Source organism: Aedes albopictus, chromosome 1 (genome assembly GCF_035046485.1).
Source record: "Aedes albopictus strain Foshan chromosome 1, AalbF5, whole genome shotgun sequence".
Lineage (NCBI taxonomy): Eukaryota > Metazoa > Arthropoda > Insecta > Diptera > Culicidae > Aedes > Aedes albopictus.
This window is the reverse complement of record NC_085136.1, coordinates 321,212,366-321,237,739: the sequence shown is the minus strand read 5'-3', so window position 1 is coordinate 321,237,739 and position 25,374 is coordinate 321,212,366. Positions and strand designations below refer to the sequence as shown.

The window sequence follows — 25,374 nt, the reverse complement described above, 5'->3', positions numbered from 1 at the left end:
CTGACACCTGATGTAACCTTACCTTTTCCCGATTATAATATCATTCGCCTTGATCGATCTGACTCGTACGGAGGGGTGCTTCTAGGGATCAAGAAGCAGCACTCATTTTACAGAGTCGATTTTCATCCGATGACAGGCATTGAAGCCGTCGCATGTGAGGTGACTATCCGAGGTAAAACCCTCAGTGTTGCCTCCATATATCTTCCACCGAGAACTGCAATATCTCGCAGGGATCTCGCCCACATCTGCTCGGTTATGCCCGAGCCTCGGCTGCTCATGGGAGATTTCAACTCCCATGGTACAGGCTGGGGGGAACTGTACGATGACAGCCGTTCAACGTTGATATATGACCTCTGCGACGACTTCAACATGACAATTTTGAATACCGGAGAAGTTACACGAGTGGCACCTCCAGCTCAAGATGGCAGCCCTAGAAACAGCCGATTAGACCTCTCAATCTGTTCGAGCTCACTATCGCTGGAGTGTACATGGAAGGTTATCCAGGATCCTCATGGTAGTGATCATCTGCCGATTGTTGTTTCTATTTCCAATGGGTCACATCAACCTCCATCTATCGACATCGCCTACGATCTCACCAAGCACATTGACTGGGAGAAGTACGCGGAAGCAATTATCGACGGTGAGCATTCGGTAGAAGTCCTTCCACCGCGGGAAGAGTATCAGTTTCTATCAGAACTGATCATCAGTAGCGCGCTTCAGGCACAACGTCGGCCAGTGCCAGGTCCTTCGGTTCGCAGGAAACCCCCAAATCCGTGGTGGGATAGCGAGTGTACAGAAATCTATCGCGAGAAATCCGCTGCGTTCAAAGCGTTTCGGAAACGCGGCTCGGTCGAAAACTTCAAGCGGTTCGCTTCCCTTGAAAGCAAGTTCAAGAACTTGATCAAGGCGAAGAAAAGCGGTTACTGGCGTCGGTTCATCGAGGGTTTGTCGCGCGAGACTTCGATGAGAACTCTTTGGAACGTCGGTAGAAGAATGCGTAACGCGTCGTCGGTTAACGAGGATCGAGAAAGCTCTCCTCGGTGGATTCTCAAGTTCGCAAAAAAAGTTTGTCCAGATTCCGTACCCGTGGAGCGAATAATTCGTGACGTTTCCGAGGATAGAGACGATATGGATAGACCGTTTTCGATGATTGAATTCTCACTTGCTCTTCTTTCATGTAACAATTCCGCTCCAGGAATGGATCGAATTAAGTTCAACTTGCTTAAAAACCTCCCCGACGTGGCTAAGAGGCGCTTGTTGAACTTGTTCAATCAGTTCCTGGATAACAACATCATTCCGGATGATTGGAGGCAAGTGAGAGTGATAGCTATTCAAAAACCCGGTAAACCCGCGTCGGATCATAATTCGTACCGTCCAATCGCGATGTTGTCTTGTCTACGGAAGTTGTTGGAGAAGATGATTCTCTTTCGACTGGACAAATGGGTTGAATCGAATGGCATGTTGTCAGATACACAATTTGGTTTCCGCAGAGGCAAAGGAACAAACGACTGTCTTGCGATGCTTTCTTCAGAAATTCAACTTGCCTTTGCGCAAAAGCAGCAAATGGGCTCAGTGTTTTTGGATATCAAGGGGGCTTTTGATTCAGTTTGTGTCGATGTTCTTTCCGACAAACTGCACGAAAGAGGCTTTTCACCAATTATGAACAACTTTTTGTACAATTTGCTGTTTGAGAAGCAGATGAGCTTTGCTCATGGCGACTTGACAGTTTCACGAATTAGCTACATGGGTCTCCCCCAGGGTTCATGTTTAAGCCCCCTTCTTTACAATTTTTATGTCAGAGACATTGATGATTGTCTCATGGAAAATTGCACGTTAAGACAGCTTGCGGATGACTGTGTTGTTTCTGTGACGGGATCAATAGCAGTCGATCTGCAAGGACCACTACAGGATACTTTGGACAGTTTGTCTACTTGGGCTCTGAAGCTGGGTATCGAATTCTCTCCGGAGAAAACTGAGATGGTTGTCTTTTCTAAAAAACACAAACCGGCTAAGTTTCCGCTCGTTCTAATGGGTAAGACAATCACTCATAGCATGTCTTCACAATACCTCGGCATCTGGTTTGACTCCAAATGCACCTGGGGGAAGCACATTGTGTATCTGATACAGAAATGCCAAAAACGAATCAACTTTATGCGAACTATTACCGGAACATGGTGGGGAGCACACCCGGAAGATCTGATCAGGCTGTACCAAACAACCATTCTGTCGGTTTTAGAATACGGTAGTTTTTGTTTTCAATCCGCGGCGAAAACACACTTGCTGAAACTTCAACGGGTTCAGTACCGTTGCCTTCGGATCGCGTTAGGTTGCATGAACTCGACTCACACTATGAGTTTAGAGGTACTCGCTGGTGTACAGCCTCTGACAGACCGCTTTGCGGAGTTGTCATTCCGGTTCCTCATCCGATGCGAGGTTGTGAATCCGTTAGTCATAGAAAACTTCGAAAAGCTGCTCGAACAGAATCCCCAAACTCGTTTTATGAGTGTGTACTACTGGTACATGACGCTGGAGGTAAGCCCATCTCCGGTTAACACCAATCGTGACAACTTCTCAGACTTCGACAGCTCCTCTGTGGATTTTGATCTCTCTATGAAGGATGAGATCACCGGTATACCGGAATCTTATCGTTCCATAGGTATTCCACAAATTTTTGCAAGTAAGTTCGGGCATGTTAGCGGGGCCAGACAGTTCTTCACAGATGGTTCCAAAACCGATGATTCGACTGGATTCGGTGTCTACAACGAATTTCATAGCGCCACCTTCATGCTTCAAAAGCCATGTTCGGTATACATTGCTGAGCTAGCGGCTATATACTACACCTTAGAGTACATTCGCACTCTTCCACCTGAGCACTACTTCATTTTTACCGACAGTCTAAGCTCTCTGGAGGCTGTTCGGTCAATGAAACCGATGAAGCACTCAGCGTACTTCCTGAATGGAATACGCCAAGTCTTGAGTGCTTTGTCCAAACGCTCATACATCATCACCATAGCTTGGGTCCCTTCACATTGCTCAATCCCGGGCAATGAGAAAGCGGACTCTCTGGCTAAGGTGGGCGCTAGCGAAGGCGATATTTACGAGCGTCAAATCGCCTTCGACGAATTTTTTGCATTGGCCCGTCAGGAGACCTTGATCAGCTGGCAACACAAATGGAGAGATGGAGAGATGGGTAGATGGTTGCACTCCATCATTCCACAGGTGTCGAAGAAGCCATGGTTCAAAGGGTTGGATTTAGGCCGCGATTTCATTCGTGTGATGTGTCGGTTGATGTCCAACCACTATTTGTTGAACGCACATACCTTTCGTATTGGACTCTCAGAAAGCAATCTCTGTGTCTGTGGCGTGGCTTACCAGGATATCGAATATGTCGTTTGGGGATGCAATGAGTATTGTGAGGTCAGATCTGAGCTGCATGAAATTCTCCGGGTCCGAGGTAAACAACAGAAACCCGTTAGAGAAGTGTTGGCAGGACTTGATTTGGAATACATGAACCTGATTTACCAGTTTTTGAAACGTGTTGATGTCAGAGTTTGATGTAGTACGTTCCTTGTTTTCGTTGTCCGCCTTTTGGTTTTGTTGTTCGCCCCTGTCTGTCGTCACTCCCCCTTCCGTTTGTCCTCTTCTTGTCGTTTTCTACCGATAAAGTCCTTTTTTTTTGGTTCCGTTACAGATATGGACAATTTGTCCCATCAATGTTTTAGTATAAGTTAGCAAATAATTTAGTTTTAAACCCTTAAATCCCTCCTTCCCAATTTTATTTTATTTTATTTTATTTTTCTCAATCCTTAACCTCGAAACAGCCGCGAGTACTTCGGCTTCCCAAACTAACATAGTTTTAAGACAGTAATAAATTGTAAAATGTTAAACCATTGTAAAAACAAAAGATTTCGGCTCAGTTATGCCCATGTGGCGCCCGAGCCTCCCAAATAAACGAACAAGTAAAAAAAAAAAAAATCATTTTTTTTTATTCTTTTTTGAAATCTCAGTTCCTATGTTAATTCCTTATATCCAATTATGAATTTCTGAATTTACAAAAGTATCCACTGAGAAATTTCCAAAGGTATTGTCTAAGAAATTTCCAATGAAATTGCCTGAGAATTTTCCGAATAAATTCACAAATAAAGTTCCGGAAGAATTCTCAAAGAATATGCCGCAGCAATTGTGGAAAGAATTCCTAAAGTAACTGTCTGTGGAACTTCTAAATTAATGGGCTAAACAACTTCCAGATAAATGGCAGAAAAAAACTTCCCATGAAATTAAAAAAAAAACCAAATTGCCGTTGCTCAGTACTTCCTTTGGGAATTCCTTCGACAACTTGTTTGGAAAAGCCTTAAGTTATTCATTTTAAATCTTCTTCAAAAATTCCATAGAAATTCTAGGAGGCCATTTCTGTGGAAGTTCGTTGGGCCATTAATTTGGAAATTCTTCTAGGGATTCTTTCCTCAATTTCTTGGTATATTTTTTGGGAGTTCTCCCTACACTTAATTTGTAAATTTCTTTGGAAATTTCTCAGATAATTACATTAAAAATTTCTCACAGAATTTCTTTGGAAATTCAGAAATTATCAATTGGCTTTAAGGAATATACGATCGCCGATGAAATTCCCGAGGAATTTCAAAAAAATATGTATAAATTTACAAACACAATACCGAAGTAGTTTTCGTAAAATAATACCCAGAATCAATTTCAGACATGAAGCTCAGAATTCTGAGCAAATTCAGCTCAGGATTCGAAGCCAATCCAGCTCAGAACTTGGAGCCAAGATCCTGCTGAAAACCCTGCTCAGGTTACTGATCTCATATGACTCGGAACTATTAACCAGTTTTGCTCTCGATTCTAAACAAATCCTGCTCAGACTGCTTAGCCCAACTTCCTAAAAATTCTGAGCCTGTCTGGCTCAGGCAGGATTCTGTGTTAATCCTTCTCTTGATTCTTTGCAAATCCCGGTTAGAATGCAGAGCAAATGCTGCTCAGGTTTTTGGTCCAATCTTGCTCAAGATTATGAGTCGATTCGGCTCAAAACTATTGACAGGAAAAAGTTAAAATTTCTTAGCAGAATGTGTTCAGAGGCAAGCAAGATCGGGATGCTGAGACAACCGTTCTCAGGATTTTGAGCCAATTGTATCTCAAGCACAATTGGCTTACGCTCAAGAAAATGCTTTTCAAGGTTTTAAGCAACCCCGGCTCGGGTTACTGATCCGATCTGGCTCAGAATTTTGAACCAGTCCTGCTCATGGTTCTAAGCAAATCCTACTTGGGTTACTGAGCCTAGCTGTCCTTAAATTGTGTGCAGGTAGTGCTTATGATTCTAAACTAATCCAGCTCAGGATTCTGAGCAAGCCTTGCTTGGGTTCCTATGAAAATCTTTCTCTAGTTTAATTTATTCACGATTCTGAGCACTCAGGGTCAATCCTACTTGGAATTCAAGGGCAAATTCTATTCAAACTTTTACGAAAATCTTCGTACAGAAATTTTTATAAAAGCTATTTGCGTTTATTTCGAGGTTTCCATGAAGCAAAACTCCAGGATTCCATGAAGAAACATTTGAATCACAAACCCAATTTGGAAGCTTCTACAAAGCTTTGCCACGAGGATTTAGATTAGTCCATGTCATATCACTGACAGAGCCCACTTCTCGGTTGTCATTAAACCATTTTCCCTACTTTCTTGAAATCGATGATTTCACAAACGCCTCTAGGTTATTACATCAAGTCATCGTGACAATCAAGTCGCTATGTACAAAGGAGGGGGTTTGGGGGTTCAACTCCTCCCATTGCCGATGTTCCATAAAGTCTTACATGATGTTGAATAAGATGCTAAAGTGGAGGCCATATGGGTACATGCTTCCATTTAACAGCGTGTAAAGTGTGCGTACATCGCCTCCACTTTTGCATTTTATTCAACATCATATACGATCGTGTGTTGACTGGGTAGGCGCCCCTACGCTATTTGCCAAAACTAGGGAAAACCCTCCTTATCGCAGTTTCTGTGCACGGACAATGTCTGGAAGGTTTTCGTCTCAAAAACTCTCTCTAAAACTCCAAAGACCCCTAAACCTACTGAAACGCCTTGAAACACGTCTACAAGCAGGCTGAAACCCCTCCTAAATTCACCTGAAAGCTAGTGGATCTCCTTGGAACGTCTTGAAACTCCAGGAAAAGCATCTGAAACCACCCTGAAATCTCTGTATATCTCATCTAAATCCCCGGTAACGCGCCGAGACGCCTTACAACTTCTCTGCAACCACCTGAGGTCCCATTGAAACCCACACAAAAGCCGGTGAAGCCCTTCAAACCCCCCTAAACTCACCTGGAAGACTGTAAAACCCCCTGAAAGAGACGTAGAAGCTTTTAAGGCAAAGTGCGTTTAATTGACAAATTGAGAGATATAAATTTATAGAAATTACCACTTATATTGGTGGTATTTGAACCCACGACACCGTATCGTTGGTCCTGTGCTTTAACCAACCAAGCCACACAATAAGTTGCGATTCTGCGGCTTAAGATGTCAATCTCCTGTCGTGAGATTACAAACAACAATTGCGAGGGTATTGTTTTTCACATTTTGATATTAAAGTTCGACTGACACATTACCATTGGCGTAACTAGGATTTTTTCCTGGAGGGGGCCCAGGGGGGGCCTGACCTGAGATGAATTTTAAGCGGGATGGGCGCCCGATATGTGAATATGCAAATCAGTATTGTAGTTTTGAGTAATCAAAATGACTGTTTCAGATTTGTTCATAGTTTTGTAAACTATATGAGTACGAACAATTCTTCCAAGATTTTTTTTCCATAGCTTAATTCAGTGATTCCATCTTAGCTTCTTCCAGAAATTCAATCAAGAATTCATCTAGGGATTCCACTAGACATTTTTTCGGGGATATGTCCTGGGATATCTTAAGAGGTTCCTCCAGTAATTGTTCCAGTGCTTTTTTCGAAGTTTCCTTCAGGAATTTCTCCAGAGATCCTTTAAGGTATTTCTGCAGGTATTTAGAGATTTCTACAGGGATATCTCCATATATGCCTTCCAAAATTCCACTAGAGATTGCTCCAATAATTACATCTGGAGTGATTCGAAGTATTTCTGCAGGAATGTATTCCAGAAATTCTTTTTGAAAATTTTACTTAGAGATTCTTAAAAAACACTCTAAGAATTGCTTGAAAAATTTGTACAAAAAACCTTTAGGGTTCTAGTTTTTTTTTTATCTGTATTAACGAGATTTTTAGCCCTAGGCTAGTTCATCTCGGGACCCACGCTTTACTTCCCTTCCGAAGGAAGAACTCACATTTTGCTAGTTTGTCGGGAGTGGGATTCGATCCCAGGTCCTCGGTGTGATAGTCAAGTGTTCTAACCATCCCACCAGGTCCGCTCTACTAGGGATCCTAGTAATCCTTCAACAATCACTGCAGACATTGATTTCTTCATTTTTTTATCCAGGAATATTCCTACAAAAATTCTTCCAGGTATTCGCTAAGAAAGCTCTCCTGAGATTCCATAAAGAGTTCCTAATGGGGCTTGCTTCCGGGATTCCTCATCGGGTTTCTTCAGAAATTACTACAAGAGTTCCTCCAGGGATTCACCGGAAATTTCTTCTGTTATTCTTACAAAAACGAATTCCGAGATTATTTTAAACATTTCTAGAAGAACTCTTATTGGGATTCCTTCAGAAACTCCCGCAGGAATTAATCCAGGATTTCAGGAATTTCAGCGGTTTCTTCTGTATTTCCCCTGAGAATTCTTCAGAAAATCCTCCTGGAATTCCTTCAGAAATCGAACTTTGTATTTCATCAGGAATGAATCTTGAGATTCCTCCAGGAACTCCTTCGGAAATTCCTCCCGGATTTTTTTCAAGAATTATTCCAGGTATTCCTCCTGGCATGCCTCTAGGATTTCATTCAGGCATTTCTCCAGAGACTTCTGCAAGAGTTCTACCAAGAATTTCAACAGGTATTTCCTCAGGAATTACTCCAGGAATTTATTCAAGTTTGGATCCAGGAATTCTTCCATGAATTCCTCCGAAAATTCTTCCAGGAATTTCTTCTCTAGGGTTTCCTCTGCACATTCCTCCTGGATTTATTTCATGGATCCCTCCAGGAATTCCACCGATGATTCCTGCAGTAATTCATCCAGAAAACCCTCCTGGAACTCCACCAGAAATTCCTTTCTGAATTCCTCTTAAAATTTCTCCAGGAATTCCTTCAGAAATTTCTCCATGGATTCCTTCCAGAATTCCTCTAGAGATTCTTGCAGGGATTCTCAAGATATTCATTTAGGGTTTCCTCCTGCAGTTTTTCCATGAATAGTTCCACGGATTTTCCCCAAGATTTCCTATAGAGATTTGTCCAGGAATTCCTCCTGAGGTTCTCCCAGAAATTGTTTCAGGGATTCCTCCAGGTTTTTTTTGCAAGAATTCCCCCAGGGATTCTTCCAAGTAATTCTCTAGAAATTCCTCTAAGGATGCCTCAAGAGGTTACTTAAGTATTACCCCAAGAATCCCTTCATAAAGTTCTCCAGGAATTGATCCAGGAACTCCCATAGGAATTCCTTGAAAATTACTACCGCAATTCCTTCAGGAATTCCTCCTGGAATTCCTCCAAAAATTCCTCTTGGAATTCCTCTAGAAATTTCTCTTGGATTTTCTTCAGAAATTTCTCTTGGAGTTTCTTCAGAAATTTCTCTTGGAATTTCTTCAGAAATTCCTCCATTAACTGCTTCCAGAATTTCTCTCGAGATTCCTCCAGGAATTCATTCAAGAATTCTTCCAGGAATAGTTCCAAGGAATTTCCACAAAAAATTCTTTACAGATTAATCCAGGAATTCTTCCTGGGATTCCGCAAGGAATTTATCAAGAACTTCCTGCAGGAATTTGTCCAGAACATTCCAGGCATTCCTCCTGAGGTTTCTCCAGAAATTACTTCAGGGATTCCTCCAGGGATTTTTCAAAGAACTTTCCCAGGGATTCTTCCAAAAATTTCTCTAGAAATTTCTCTAAGGATTCCTAGCAATTTTTCAAGAGGTTTCTTTAGAAATTTCTCCTGGGAGTTTCTCCATGGACTCATCCCGGGATATCTCCAGCAATTCATCTAGAGATTGCTTCGGGAGTTCTTCAAAAAACTCCAAACTCCACTAGAATTCTTCTGAAAACTCCACCAGGAACCCATCTAAAAATGTATCCAGAGATTACTCCAGGCATTAGTCCAGGAATTTCTCGAGGGATTTTTTAAGGAAATTCCCCAGGGTATCCCCCAGGGATTTCTTAAGGAATTTCTCGAGAGATTCCTCCAGGAATTGATACAGGCATGTCTCCAGGAATTTATCCAGGGGTTACTCCAGGCATTCCTCCAGAGATTTCTATAGGGATTCCTCCAGGCATTAATCCAGGATTCCTTCAGAAATTACTACCGCAATTTCTCCAAAAAATTATCTAGAAAATCCTCCAGGATTCATTTAGAAATTACCCCAAGAATTCCTCCCGGAGTTTATCCAAGAAATATTCCAATAATTCTTCCTGGGATTCCTGAATGATTTCCTCCTGAGATATCTCTAGGAATTCCTTCAAATATTTTTTCAGGAATCCTCCAGGAAATCCTCAAGGGATTCTTTTAAAAAATTTCCCATAAATTCTTTCTGGAATTTATTCAAGAATTATTCCAGGCATTCTTCCAGGATTTCATCCAGGCATTTCTCCACGAATTACACCAAAAATTTCCCCAGGTATTTCTTCAGGAATACTTCCGGTAATTTATTCAGGAATGGATCCAGGAACTCCTCCAGGAACTTCTTCGGAAATTCATACAGCAATTCCTTCAGGAATTGTTCCAGGAATTCCTCCAGAAATCCTTCCAGGGTTTCCCCCAAGAATTAATCCAGGAATTTCTTCTCCGAGGTTTCCTCTACACATTCCTCCAGGAATTATTTCATGGATTTCTCCAGAAATTCCTCCGATGATTTCTCCAGTAATTCTTCCAGAAATTCCTTCTGAAATTGCTCCTGTAAAGACCGGTCCAGAAAGTATGGACGCAGTAAGAAAATACTGGCATTTCATAACTATTGATGACTAGTTCTTTTTGAAAGCTACATCCTGTTGGTCAACCTATTTTCTCAGCATTTGTTTGACGGTTTTTGCAGTTCCAACAGTGTATTTCAAAATACATGAACTTTCAACGGCACATCATTGAAAAAATGTGCACAAACGATGTTCAGAGTTTGAAAGGTCACTTAGGAAAAGAACAAAATATGGTGGGAGTAAGTTAGAAAATTGTGCAACCAGCAATTAGCAACCACGATGGGAATAACACGTTAAAGCATAGGCAAAAATAGGGTAAAAAATAAGGATCCTGCTATCCCTTGTTTGGATAAACAAATAATGAAGGTGTTTGAGCACAACAAAAAACCTGCTAACTAACACAGAGCGGGGTATGACCAAAAAAGTTACCATTTCGAATTCCAATGTTCATCGTGGCAAAGAACGTTTGAATTTTCGATCCTATAGTAAGCAGAAACAGACAAAACGGAGCCCAAAACAAGAACCATCGATCAGGCCCAGACAACTGAAGACTAGGTGCGTCCATACTTTCTGGGGCAGTCTTTAAGTCCTCCAGAAATTCCACTGGAAATTTCTCCTGGAACTCCATTAGAAATTCCTCTCAGAATGCCTCTAGGAATTTCTCTAGGAATTTCTTTAGGAATTTCTCTATGAAAATATTCAGAAATTTCTCCATGGATTCCTTCCAGAGTTCCTCTAGAGATTCTTCCAGGAATTCATTGAAGGATTCCTCAAAAGATTGATTAAGGGATTCCTCCTGGAATTCATCCATTAATATTTCCATGGAATTTTCACAAGATTTCCTTTGTCCAGAAATTCCTGCTGAAATTCCACCTGGAACTTGTCCGGAAGCTCCTCCAGGAATCCCTCCTAAGGTTCCTCCAGAAATTTGTTTCGGGGATTTCTCCAGGGTTCTTTCCAAGAATATCTTCAGGGATTCTTTCAAGAATTTTTGTAGAAATTTCTCTAAGAAATTTTGCGGGAATTCCTTATGAGGTTTCTTCAGAAATACTCCAGGAATTCCTTCAGAAAGTCCTTCAGGAATTCATATAGGAATTCCTTCAGGAATTCATACAGGAATTCCTTCAGGAATTCCTCTGGGAATTCCTCAGAAATTACTACCGCAGTGTCTCGAGAGGCTCCTCAAGTAATTCCACCAAGATTTACAGTAGGTATTTCTTCAGAAATTCCTACAGGAATTTCTTCAGGAATTGATCCAGGAATCCCTCCAGGAATTTCTTCGGAAATTCCTACAGCATTCGTCCAGGAATTTCTTTAGAGGAAATCCTTTAGAGATTGCTTCCGATATTCTTTCAGCAGATTCTATAGGAATTTTTCCAAGTGATTCCTCCGGAAATTCTTTCAGGTTTCCTCTAGGAATAAATCCATGAATTTCAACTCCAGGGATTCCTCTAGAAATCCGTCCAGGAGTTATTTCACGGGTTCTTCTAGAAATTCCACCAGAAATTCCTCCAAGAATATACCAGAAATTTCTGCAGGGATTCCTCTAAGGATTCTTTCGTCAGATTCCTCCAAGAATTCCTCCTGGAATTCCTCCAGAAATTCCTCTGGGAATTCTTCTAGAAATTTATCTTGGAATTTCATCAAAAATTTCTCTAATGCTCCAGGCATTACTCTAGGAACTTCTCCAGGGATGCCTCATTCAGAAATTTATCCATTAACTTTGGAGCCAAGGGCTGAAAGTATATTTAAAAAAGACAAATCCATTAACTTTTCCACAGAATCCGCCTGAAATTTGTCCAAAAAATTTTCTAGGATTTCCTCCAGAAATTCATCTTGGAATTGCTGAGAAAATTTGCTTATGATTTCACAAAAAATGTGCCTATGATGCTTCGTTCTATGATTTTTCAAAGTAGGTGGTGTCTGTGGAAAATGTTTGATTTTCACTGGAGTTTTCCGAAAAATTAGGCGACCCTGATTTTTTTCAATTTAGTTTTTCAAATATATATCATCCCCACCTAATTTTATTAACCTTCAGAAACTTCATACCAATTTGTACGATAATAAAAAAAAATCCCCTAATGCTCCAGGCATTAGTCCAGGAACTTTTCCAGAGATTCCGCATGGAATTTTTCCAGATGGTTCTCCCGGATATCCTCCAGAAATACATCTAGAAACTCCTCCTGTGATTTCTTCAAGAATTCCTCTAAGGATTCCTCCAGGAATGCATCCAGAAATTCCTCCAAGGATTCATCTAAAAAATTTTCTAGTAATTTCTACAGGGATTTCTGATGCGGATTCTTCAGATTTTTTTTCCTGAAATTCCTAAATTGCTTTTCGGATTCCTCCAGGTATACTTTCACAAATTACTCCAGGGATTCCTGCAGGTATTGCTCCGAGAATTCTTGTAATGATTTCTTCCGAAATTTCTCTCGGGATTTTTTTTTTTAAATTTATTCAGCGGTTAGTTAAAAAATTACAGTATTCCGTTCATGATGTTTTTCAGGGATTCACCCCAGGGTTTTTTTAGGATTAATTGTAGATGTTTTTGAATAATTTGAAGGATTTCTAGAGGAATTCCTCCAGCGATTTGTATTGAAATTCTATTAGATAATTTTAGAGGGACATAGAAGCCAAGAAATTCTCCAAGAAGTCATCCAGGAATTCTTTCACAATTATCTCCGAGAAATCTTTAACGAGTCCAATCATGAATACCTTCAAACTTACGGTTACATCTTGCAGCACCAGCTTTTAAATATATTGAAACTTCCTCAATGACCATTTGAATTTGTGCGTTGTTTGATAGACGCAAAAATACCCCTGGCCCACGAAATAAAAGAAATTAATAGTGACCGACTAGAAATCACCTCCAGCATGGTTTTAATGAATACACTCGCGTTTACGCTTCAGCTACGTACATCTATTCTCACTAGGAATTCACAAACTTTTGCTGGAATTCCATTGCAAATTCAACCAGAGCTTTTTTCCACATGATACTTGATTTCCATAAAGAATCACTTAACCTTATTTTGCAGTAATTCTGCAAGAAAATTCAAAGATTTTTAAAGATACCCATCCAGGAATTCCTGGAAATTATCATTTAGATTTAATTTCTCAGCGATTTAAGAAAGAAGATGTACAAAGTATTGCTTTTTATATAATTCTGATTATATAATATTTCCAAACAAAATTATTAATTACATAGACCATTTTGGACAATGATCTTGTAAAGAGTGACAAGTTGAGAATTGTCTCTAATAACTGTCAATTTAAACACATATTATGCCAAATAAATTTCTATTACTGTACGTGCAGTTGAAACCCGGAATTTTCGACTAGCGAAGTTGGATTTTTCTCCAAATCCGTGCGTCGGACCTAACTTCGGAAGTGGTGTGCTGTATTGCTGTTTGCTATACAGCGCATCACTTCCGAAGTTAGGTCCAACGCACGGATTTGGAGAAAAATCCAACTTCGCTAGTCGAAAACACCGATTTTCAACTAAATTGAGAATATAGATCTATGTTTGTCACCACGACAGTGGTTTTCAGATTTATTCTCATTTCCATATATAAAGTCATGAAAAATTTCTGGGGGGGGCCTGGCGGATTCTGAGGGGGGCCTGGCCCCCCTGCCCCCCCCCCCCTCTAGTTACGCCAATGCACATTACTTCGTTTCGTCACCGACCATCTAATTGGACGCTCGACTGATCAATTGCGTTAGAGAGTACACAAGACATGCATGACAATTAATAGCTTCTTTAGCAGTTTTTATCTCAATTCCATATTCTGAATCTTAACGCCAAACTTGGCCGAAATTAAAATTATCATGAAGTTTTATGCTCAGGAACTTATTTGAAAATCATTTTGAAATTTGTATAGGAGCGAATTGTCGAATCACCCCTCGTCGCATTTTGTACTGAGCAGAGCTGTCAAGCAGTTACCCAGCTGTCAAAATGTGATTTAAAAAAAATCAAATTGATTTTAGGTACCAAAATAATGTTCTGAAAATCTGAAAAAAAAACACAGTGGCTCAGAAAAAGGAACTCTTTCGTATAAAATCAAAAAAATCATTACACCCTGAGATATATTGGATGAATATTTTATCAGTGTTACATCTGCTTGTCGCTGATATCACAAGATTTGATGCCCCTCGTCGGGTTTCGGACCCACTGGTATACCTTTGGTTCATCAAATGCTCAAACAACACTGACCCTTCTGAATACTCTGCGTGTACACAGAGTTCTCATTTTTTGCGCACTGGCATTATGACTTACGAGCTCTCACTGTTCTCAGGCAGCACTCTAGTCACTCGCACAAATATTCGGCGTTAAGGTGAATATATAACGAAGCGACCCCTAATATTTTCAAGAGCACAAATCTGAAGAACCCAATGTCTGACCACGCTGAAAAGTTGATCGATTGGTCATCCGCTGGTGATAACCAATCGATTAACTTTTCATCGCAATCCATCATTTTGGTTCTCTTTTGAAGCGTAAATAAAACTGAGAAGTTCAGTAAAAGATGAGCGCAAATTGGCGCAGTTCCTGCTCGGCATGCCATTTCTGTTTGGCGGAGTTCGTAATGACATCTTTGGAAGTATTCTTAGAAAAATACTCAGAGGACTTGCAGGAGGAACTTCCACAGTAGGACTTCCAGTTTCGGAAAGTGTTTCTCGGAAAAATATTTTTTGAATCCCGGGCAAGCTTTAATTTTATCATTTAAATACCAATTTATCTGGCATTAGTGGAACCAAATCCTCTTTTCAATAATAAACTAGATGTAGTTCCTAATTTTTGAACAAAATTTAAAAAAAAAAATGGTATCTGATAATATTGTTTCCAAATTTTTCACCAGGAAAAAAATCAAAAACCAAAACATGTGGTAATACATGCAATTTCGCCCTAATGATGAATTTCGACCTTGTGTTAGTTTCGTCTTGACAAGTTTTCTCGGCCTTATAAAGGGTTAAAAACTGAGGAAGTATTTCTGAAGATATTCTGCAAAAGAGAGAAATGTTGGAGAAATGTTTGGAGGAAATTCTAGGATATATCCTTGATTTTTTTTTTTTTTTTTTTTGATGAGCGTTGGAATATAAGCTGAGATTTTTTAAGTGACTTCTGGAAGAATCTCAAAATTCCTTCATCTTGAGAAATTTCCGAAAAAAAATCTCAGAAGAAACCTTAAAACAAATCTTTTCTATAAATCAGAGACATCTTGAACAACTTCTGAGAATTTATTCTTGAAAAATTAGAAGGAATCCAAGAATGCAATTCTGGAAGAAATTTTCAAAGAAATTTTCACAAAAATCAATATTTTTGTGGAAGCATTTGGAAAATAATTAAAATGAACTAGAATAGAATGTTTCGAGTAACTTTTTAAGATAGCTTGAAAGTGTTCTAGAAGTTAGAAACTCCAGAACAAATTTTAGCATGCATTCTTGGACAAATCTTCGGACGAATCTGTGGAAAGTTCTTGGTGAAATTCCTGGTGAAATACTAGTGGAAATTTGCGAAAGAATATCGACATTTTAGGGAAAAAACCTCTTTGTTCTTTTTTTTTTTGTTTTGAAAAGATCTTCGAAAACTAATGTGATAATACTAGAAACTTTAAAGGTTTTGAAAGTTTGCTATAAAAGTTTCGAAGTTGTTTTGTTGTTTTTTTTTTACTGCAATGCTGTATACTATATAATTGACATCCTAGCAATAAAATTAGAAACATTTTCTTATGAAATGATGGCTTATGAATTGAAATTAGTTCCAAACATAGCTTTACAGCTTTTAAAAACGTCTTATTCAATTAAACTTTACAAAGTTCGCTGAAATACCTACATTCTAGAGTACGCAAACAAATTTTCATAACTAATGCAGATGCGTTCGTCAGCCCCGTTTCTTACATTGACGGGAATATCTTACCTTGTATATTAGTATGATAGGTATCTAAAGTGCCTTGATTCTATTGAATATTGAAAACATTACCTACATCCTATTCTAAAAACTTCTATTGAAAGAGAAAAAGTGGGGCCCTGTTCCCAACCCTGCCAACCATGTAGTCATATGGTACACTCAGAAATAAAAGTATACACGGAAGTACTATTATTTATGCATTTTGTATCCGCATCTCTCTTACTCTCTTTCTGTTTTCATGCTATCTGGTGCTTCACCTGGGTTGACGAAACACTTCTCTTCAACCCAGGCTAAACGGCAGATAGCATGAAAACAGAAAGAGAGTGAGAGAGATGTGGATACAAAATGCATAAATAATAGTAATTCCGTGTATACTTTTATTTCTGAGTGTAAGTGACACTCACAACCCATTGAATTCCAACCTATTGATCAATTTTCCGAAGTAGTGCTTAGGCATTTGACAAACAGCCACGGTGTAGGACAATTTCACCGTCGAAAAGTTGAGGGGTTGACAAACCGTGCAAGTGACAAAGTGTGAAACTATTCACTTTTTTTTTATTCACACGCACTCCCCGTCTCAAAGCGCCACTATTTGAATTGGTATCAAATTGGCACGTTTTGCGTGCGCGTTTGAGTGTATGTGCAGCACAAACATTGTTACCAACAACGCTGCGAAACAGTGCTACAAAAAAAGCTCAACACTGGCGGCACTGACTGTCTGGCACAATATATGCAAATTCGAAGGTACGGGAAATTTACGCGCTCACACCTCTATCGGGGGACGTGTTCTTTTGGCATGGTGTGAGGGGTAAAAAAACGGATACGTTTCGTTGTTTTCTCGTTTTGACGCTCATAGTTTGCTTGCTGGAGGCACTGCTGGCTGGATTGTGCCTGAACTGAACAGCATTTTTAGACTGGTTTAAAGGGGTTTGGAATGTTTTGAAGCTTTAAAAAGCTAGCCAGTTGTTAGACCATATCATTTCGAAGTGGTAATTTTTCACGGCTTCCTCTTTCATGAAATATCCTCGTCACACGATATATTGTCGCGCTTATCTTTTATTACAGTTTGGCGGTGGTCGAACGCCCGCAAGGCATACCGCCGCAGTGACACTGGCAAGGCTAAATAAAAGAAAATATGTACCCACCTTCAACAAAAGTACGTGGGTTTCGCGAAGTGACAGATGTTTTGAATGTATTTGTGATTAACGGAAAGAGTGGCCCAGTAAAATGAGTGTACTTGCTATCAAACCTCATGTAGTAGAACAAAATACTATTAGAATCTGGTCACACTTTTATGATTAGTAACTGTCGCGCTTATATCAGAAGCTAGCGGTAGATAATCGCCATATTCTGATTTTTCTTGAGAGGTATAATACCCCTTCGAACCACATACACTGAAGGGCGGCTTGCAGTAATGACCTGAGTGCCGCGGATTGACGCAATATGCTCTCTCATCGGGAGCCAAACATCGGGAGCCAAACATTAAAGATGGAGGTTATGTTAAACCTTGTTGAACCTGTGTGATTGATTGAAGAGTATTGTTATCTGGTTGCTGCGGATATAATCAAAACTGTTGTCACGATATCTCCATTTGCCGCTGTCAAGCCGTTGAAAAGCGAGGAGAAGGATAAACATAGTTTTGAGCCTATTTTAGCTAATTTTTAACAACTATCCATCAAAATTTCCATCGCGAATGGAAAATAATAAACTTTGAACACGAGAACAAAATCTGAATAATGGTGGATTGATCATGTTTACCATTTCCAAACAGCGTCGCGACGGCGTGTTTGACAACCGCGCTGAGAGAGGTGGTTGCAAGAAAATTGAACGCTCGTGCGTGTTTACAAGCTGTGTGCCGGGAGTGTGTAGGTGTGTGTTAGCTAGCTTGAAAAATAAAACCGTTTCTATTCGCACCACCTAGGTAATGACAAGCATAAAAATGTTTTTAAATTTATCATGGCAAAACATGATCATCGACTCACCAATGCTTCTTGTGAGCGTTTTGTTTCTCCGGTAATCTCCGGTTCGATAGCCGAGTGGTAGCGAGCGAGCCTGGTGATGTCAAGGTTCATGGTTCGAATCCGGTTGCCAACAGAAACTTTTTTTAATTGAAAATAGAGTCCATGGTAAAATTGAAAACATAATTCTGTTGAATTGAAACGAAACGTTGTGTATTTAAATTGACCCTCAGAATAGTAATTTATACCGCAAGCCGCCGTTCACTGTATGGACGTGACGGTCCATCGTGAGCAGCTTTATCGCACCGTCATCGGTTCGAATCCAGCCTTGCAACCCCGAACCATTCTAACGCCAATCCAAATTGTTTTTTTCTATCTCATCCCCATTTTCGTTATTTAGTTTGGATCTGAAAATTATTTTATTGCCTGATTGGTTTGCACAATCCCTTGTCACGCCAGCTCCCTCCCCTTGTCCCCTTCCACACCGATCCGGACATCACGGGTATTTGGGTTGCAATGGATCTCGTTGTGAATGGAGTTTTTTTCCCTGACGCCACGTTTCTTTTCTGACAGGTACATTCAACACATATTCAACAACCAATGTTGTTACGAGCCCGGGAATGGATTGATGAAGGTTCTCATGATGTGATATATTCGCGGTGATGGTGCTGCTGCTGCCACTGGCTTTCGTTCGTCACAATTTTTATTGAAGAATGAAGAATCGACTTTTTTGCAGTTACTTTTTCCTTTTTTTTGGTTGAGACGGTGTGGTTTCATTGTTCAGGTTGTATATTCACTCAGGCAGCTGGTGATTGGTACTCGATATGCGAACTTCCATCACATGGTTGATGGTTGATGGATAAAGTATCGGTACTTTTTTATGTTGGGCTCCAATGTGAGAGAGTTTTCTGCTCAATGCGCTTTTGATGAAATGTGATGATGTGGTGAAACAACAGGTAAATGTTCTTTGAGGGATTGAGTGAAATAAAGGTGATATGAATGATATTGATTGAATGCAACGGATTTGTGATAGGATTAGAATGAAAAAGTATTCTAATATTATGCCAAAAAATTTCCCGGAATTATTCCCCAGAAACAGATCCGGAAAAAATCTTGCCGGGAGTTTCTCGTTCGACGCATACAGTAAGGGGCTGTCCATTTATTACGTAAGGGGATTTTTGCGATTTTTTGACACCCCCTCCCCCCCTTGTAAGATTTTTTGTATGAGAACCTTAATATTTTTGTATGGCGCGTAAGATTTCTCAAACCCCCCTTCCCCCCATAAACCCTTACGTAATTAATGGACAGCCCCTAAACAGCGAGCGCGTTAGCGGTTGGATTCTGAAGATTCCTTGCCGAGAGTTTGTTCTTCGCCAGGAGTTTGTTGTTCATCGTAAACAGAGAACAATGAACGTCTGTGCTGCATGATTGGGAAGATTCCTCAAACTGATTCTCAAAAAAATAAGTAATTTTCGTCAAAATCAATATTTTCTAATCAGCGCATAAATGGAGCATGGTAACACAGAACTGCCTACCTCCGTTTATCAAAAGCAGGGGTGCTAGAAGTGAGGACATATGAGAGTGAGAGAGTCAGTGAAAGATTAGAGATGAGAGATGAGAGATGAGAGATGAGAGATGAGAGATGAGAGATGAGAGATGAGAGATGAGAGATGAGAGATGAGAGATGAGAGATGAGAGATGAGAGATGAGAGATGAGAGATGAGAGATGAGAGATGAGAGATGAGAGATGAGAGATGAGAGATGAGAGATGAGAGATGAGAGATGAGAGATGAGAGATGAGAGATGAGAGATGAGAGATGAGAGATGAGAGATGAGAGATGAGAGATGAGAGATGAGAGATGAGAGATGAGAGATGAGAGATGAGAGATGAGAGATGAGAGATGAGAGATGAGAGATGAGAGATGAGAGATGAGAGATGAGAGATGAGAGATGAGAGATGAGAGATGAGAGATGAGAGATGAGAGATGAGAGATGAGAGATGAGAGATGAGAGATGAGAGATGAGAGATGAGAGATGAGAGATGAGAGATGAGAGATGAGAGATGAGAGATGAGAGATGAGAGATGAGAGATGAGAGATGAGAGATGAGAGATGCGAGATGAGAGATGCGAGAGGAGAGATGAGAGATGAGAGATGATAGCTGAGAGATGATAGATGAGAGATGAGAGATGAGAGATGAGAGATGAGAAATGAGAGATGAGAGATGAGAGATGAGAGATAAGGATTTCTGCAGAAAATTTAGGGTTTTCTGCTTGGATTCCTCCATGCATACCTTCAGAAATTACTTCAAGGATTTCTCCGCAAGCTCCTCCGAGGATATACATTTACAATTTATTCCTAGTGTTCATCCGAGGATTCCTCTAATAATTCAAGCGAATGTTATACCATAGATTATGGAAGAATTCCTCCTGGAAAGTATTCAGCTATTCTTCGAACTTTAACAAAAATTATCCCAGAAGTTCATCTAGAAACCCTTCATGTATTTCTCCGAAGAATATTCAAGAAATAACAAGGAACTTTTACGTGAATGTTTCGAAAACTTGCTTCTCGTCCTAGGACTCCTCTAGATTTTTTTTCGATGATTCCGCGGAAAATTTCCACAAGGATTCCTTCAAAGTTCCGACAAGAATTTCTCCAGGTATGGTTCCGAGGAGTCTTTCTAAGCTTCACTCAAAAACTCCAAACTCAAAAAGTTATTGAGGGGATCTCAGGTTGCTTAGGCTGATTTTTCCATAAATTCTCCCGAAGGTTCATACCGAATAAAGTTCTATTACTCTTTTCGGAATTACGATGCGAACTTCTTAGGAAATTTCTCAAAGATTTGCTCAAAGATTTTTCTAAAAATCGTTCTCTAGGAATCCTACACAACAATCATTCAGAAATTTCTCCAATATTTCCCGTGAAAATTTCTTTGAAGTGTTCTCTACAAACTATTCCAGGGATTGTTCCAAAACCAAAATGGCTCTCGGGATTCCTTCAGCAAGTAATTTGTGAATGCTTTTCAATAATTCTTCCATAGACGCTACACAGCTAGCCGCGTTCGGTAATTTTTACCGAAATCTCAACAGCTGAACGTTCGGTAATGGTTTTTTACCGAAATTCTGAAAAAAATACCAAATTTCGGTAAAATGTTATCGTTTATCTGTCAAATTTTAACGCAGCTCGGTAAACGTCACCGAATTTCTCCGGTAAAAAACTTAACGGTTGAGATTTCGGTAAAATATTACCGAAGTCGGTGATTTTTGCTAAGTGTGTACTACGTATTCTTCAAAAGATATTTCCTTAAAGCTTATAAAAGTTGCATCACAAATAGGTTTCCTCAGAAAATATAAAAGTGTGTGCATTAGTAGAATCGAGTTCAATTCTATGCCTCCAGGGGATAAAGAATCGTGAAGTGGCTCCGTAGCTTGGATGCAAGAAGCGCCCGTCTAACGCATTGGGAGTCTTGGGTTCGATTCCCACCGGAGCACGTGGAATTCTCTTTGCAATTGAAATCTGAATTTGTTCATCAAATACGTGTTTCTGCAGTGTGCATGAATTGCAAAGCAATAAAATTTCCTAGCAATAAGCTCCAGGCGATTCCATGAACCATTCCGTCGTCATTTAATTGGAGTTTAATATTTCAAATGCCCAAACTTCGTTGAACCAACTAAGTCATTAAACGCGAAACTCACATGAGAAATAATTAACTGCTGATCTTCCTCGAACCGTCTGTCTATTTGAGGACCCGATACCATCGTCAAGCTGCTAGACGATTCGACGAAAACCAGCTTGCTCGTAGTCATTCCTCATCGCACTCGCTCCAACTGCTACAGAATCCACTCGCCCAGGAACAACTCGGAAATGGAGGTTTTCCTCTAAAATTAAGTAATTATCACACCCTCCGGCAGTTTTCCGCGTACAAAACCGTTTGCATCGCGGAGTTCTCATTGCACAAAAGTCTTCTCCCACTGCACTGCACACACACAGAACCGGGTCAGCAATTTATACGGTCCTCTTTCGCAGCAGTAATGGCTGCTGCTGCTGCTGGATCATCCAACCATATCGCATCGCATCGCGTTCGTGCAGATTTCCAGGCGTATTTCAGTGGAATAAGCGCGCAAGCGGAGGGAAAATGATTTCCACCGTAAATTTTTACGCGTCGCCGGCCGCTTACTGTCTTCCTCGGAATGACATTCAACCAGTAGCGTAGTGCTGCCAGCCGAGGTCCCGAGCCATGACAACTGCGTTGCGAGCCGACCGGAAACGGACGGCCATTGGACAGTAGCAGCATCAGCAGCAGCAGCAGCAGCAACAGCGGTAGTAATGGCGGATGTCGCTCGTCGCCGGTCCAAGGGCGGCGACACTGGAATGTTTCCACACCGTCGTTATCGTAGTAGTCGGAGTAGCGAGTTCGCACGGGGTCAGTCTGGGCTGTGGCCGTTTTATTTCGTTTTCCTGTGGCCGGATTTGCAAGTTTGCGGGAGTGAGTGAGGGGCTCATTTGGGAAGGGAGATGGTTGAGGCGACATTGTGTAAAGTGCGAACGAAACTTTCCAAACCGAATTATTCATCGGTTTTTTATTTCATTGTATTGATGTAAGATCCTACTCAGATACAAAGAAACAAAAATGAAACACACCAAATTGATCCACCTAGCGGTGATGCGGTGATGACGTCTTTCTTGTGATTTGCAAAGAATTTCAACAAAATTCAAGCGTCATATCAATACAACGTCTCGGTGCCATTGGTAATTTCGCTGAATGAGTTTGTGGGAAGTCACCAATCCGGCTTCGTTGACGGCCGCTCGACAACGGACCAGATCTTCACCATGGGCCAAATCCTGCTGTTAGGCCGCGAATACCAATTTCCAGCGCACCACCTGTTCATCAACTTCAAGGCGGCGAGCCACGGTGGCGTATGGCAGTATCGACCGCACAGAGTTATGTAAACTGCGTTAAAAGACTGTGATCTGTCTAGTTCGTTCCAATCTTGCCGAGGACTACGACAAAGTGATGGGCTATCATGCCAGGTGTTCATCATTATCCTGGAAGGTGGCGAGCCGGGCCAATTGGTCTGTCATGGATTTTAGGTATTGCTAGAGCATTTGGAATGATGGCAACACTGTACACCCGCCTGAAACAAGAAGCAGCAAACGTCTAACTGGTGATGAACGCGTCAAAAACGAAATACATACATGCTGGGTGGAGAAACCACGAACGACAGGGCAAACCTAGGCAGCAATGTTACGATATACGGGGACACATTCGAGGTGGTGAAGAATTTCGTCTACCTCGGATCCTTATTACGGCAGACAACAACGTTTACCGTGAAATACGAGGTACCTACATCATCAGTGGTGAAGTTTCCCGGCGAAGATCAAGGGTTCCATAAAAATCTGCGCTCGAAAAAGATTCGCTCCCTCATCAAATATACCATGTACAAGACGCAGATAAGACCGGTGGTTCTCAACAGACACGATACTTGAACTATGCTCCAGGAGCACATGCAAGCACTCGAAGTGTTCGTCAGGTGCTTAGGACAATCTTTGACGGTGTGCAGGGGAATGCAAAGCATGTAAGAATACGATGGGTAGACCATGTTGTGAAAATGCCGGAAAGCAACTCTGCAAAGTGCCAAAAGTGTACCTAGACTACAACAAAACCAACGCATCTGTAGTCCGGTGAACTGTATAATAGGACTTTCTAACTGGTCTTTGGGCTGCTTTCACGTCTGTTGGATCATCTTTGCCGTAATCCATTCGGAAGCTTCGCCGATCAGGGCCTTGTCGAGATGGTGCAACTTCATGGCGTCGGATTTATTGCTACGAACGACGATGTCCTCACACATCGCTCGGAACTTTGTAGGACTCCCTCCGAAAGTCAGCTTCGTGAAGAGCCGCTCAAGTCGATCCATCGCTTCGATATGTAGCTTAGACGACGGTTTGAATCTCAAACGGCGACGTAGCTTCCAGCACTTCTCGGTGAGCTGCTTCGTACTCGTGGTAGTGCAATGCAAGCCTCATCGCGAAGACCTTCAGCAGTGATAGCGTAATTTTCGTCGGATCGTCCTCTGCTTCCTCTAGGGCTTGGTTGATAATTGTGACGCCTTTGAGGTGGGGAGTTATGGCCGACGCACGGTTGGTCAAAGTTCTCTCCTTCGGTGTTCTCGCAAGGGATCCTCGGCTGGTCGCCTTGGTTGATCAGGTGAACGATTTGTTGGAGCCGTCCACCTAACTGGTTGGTGGAAGATCTTCTCCACGGTGGCGGGATTACATCGTCTCATTAACTGTTTGAACTCCTCGATTTCCAGTAGTGCTGGTTCCGCTGCCACTGATCAGCAAGGCTTTCTAGTCTTGACCAAAATAAAAATACTGCTATTTTATCTTGTCCGACGTTTCGGTCCGTTTGGTACCTTCTTCTGGGACTCTAAAAGATTATTTATTACAGGTTTACACCGACACCGTCCGTTTTGGCAAAAAAGTAAGTACACGGAGTACAGTGAGGAAATATTAACTTTTTCAAATTTGCGTTTTTTAAACAGAAACTCTGAAACCGACACTAACACGTTTCACAGAACCACACTGGACGAAAAATCTGTGAAATTCGGTAAAAATTGAAAAGTTTGCAATTTTGTCTAATTGATTCAATAAATAACCCAGAAGAAAATCTCAAATGGACCGAAACGTCGGACAAGATAAAATAGCAGTATTTTTATTTTTGTCAAGACTGGAAAGCCTAGGAGGATGGCTTAGATGGAGTAGAAATTCAACAGTCGAAAATAGTCAACAAAAGCTACGTAGACTCTGAGGGGGGAAGGGGGTTCTGGCCAAAATCTACGATCCATACAAATTTCGAAAATTTAGTATGAGCAAAAGTGTACGAGGGGTTCAAAAATGGCCAAAAATGAGTAAACGTAGTTTATGGACTGCGCCAAATGGCTTTGACGGTTCGTTGATCGGTAGACACTCTTCACTTCTCGGTAGTCTTGCTGGTGGCATGAATGGTAATTCTGGAATTCCTAAAGTCGCATGCTGGGTCCGATGACCTCTGACTGGCACGATTCCTCGATTGGTTGCTTCGATGACCAGCAGGCCAACAGACTCTTCGATTGGATGGTGTCCTCGCCGGCGGCAAGGACGTCATCTTTCGCAACGATCATCTTGTTGGCCGGTGCGGAATGCTTCGGCTGGTCGTCTATATGATCAGCAGGAGACTTCACTAAGGCCGGCCGACTCGTCGATCAGCGAATGTCCTTCAATAGTATGGTGTCTTCGCCGGCAGCAAAGAAGTCTTTTTTTCAAATCGTTTATTTAGTAGGCTCAATTGTTTATCTAGAAGCTCTACAGAGCCGAATCTTTTACAGAATAATGTTTTATTCTTCAAAAAAAGATCAGTATTTAGATCGACGAGCGACCTTTTTCTTAGGAGTTGCACTCGAGCCAGATCCTGATGCTGCGTATTGGGCCCGTCGTTGATTAGCTGAAG

At 41.1% G+C, this 25,374-nt stretch overlaps 1 protein-coding gene and 1 long non-coding RNA gene across 2 annotated transcripts in view; both read right to left on the bottom strand.

The window, feature by feature from the left end:
- LOC109400229 (ankyrin repeat domain-containing protein 12) overlaps nucleotides 1-25,374 on the bottom strand; it is a 469,219-nt gene that overhangs the window by 413,688 nt on the left and 30,157 nt on the right. The gene's annotated exons all lie outside the window — the stretch shown is intronic.
- LOC134285766 (uncharacterized) lies at nucleotides 1,592-2,034 on the bottom strand. The gene is made up of 2 exons (XR_009996611.1): nucleotides 1,901-2,034; nucleotides 1,592-1,739 (listed from the first exon to the last, which is right to left on the bottom strand). It is a non-coding gene; the product is annotated as an uncharacterized LOC134285766 (long non-coding RNA).